This window comes from Buceros rhinoceros, unplaced genomic scaffold (genome assembly GCF_000710305.1).
Source record: "Buceros rhinoceros silvestris isolate BGI_N320 unplaced genomic scaffold, ASM71030v1 scaffold21661, whole genome shotgun sequence".
NCBI lineage: Eukaryota > Metazoa > Chordata > Aves > Bucerotiformes > Bucerotidae > Buceros > Buceros rhinoceros.
In genome coordinates this window covers 1-222 of record NW_010396234.1, presented here as the reverse complement: position 1 = coordinate 222, position 222 = coordinate 1, and positions in this window count along the sequence as shown.

Sequence of the window (222 nt, the reverse complement as noted above, 5' to 3'; positions counted from 1 at the left end):
AAAGAGAAAAAAATGCGGTTAAGGGTTATATATAAAATCAGAAGAATAAAGATTTGATGCCTGCTTTGATGTATGATGCTCTAAAGAAAAACATGTTTAGTGTGAGGTTTTTTAATTGTATGCATGCGTGTCATGGGTTAAGGCTGGGCCGGCCACTAGAGAAATGGCAATGATCTGTCAATGCTCTCTCTCTTCCCAAAGAGGGGAAAGAGAGCAGGAGCA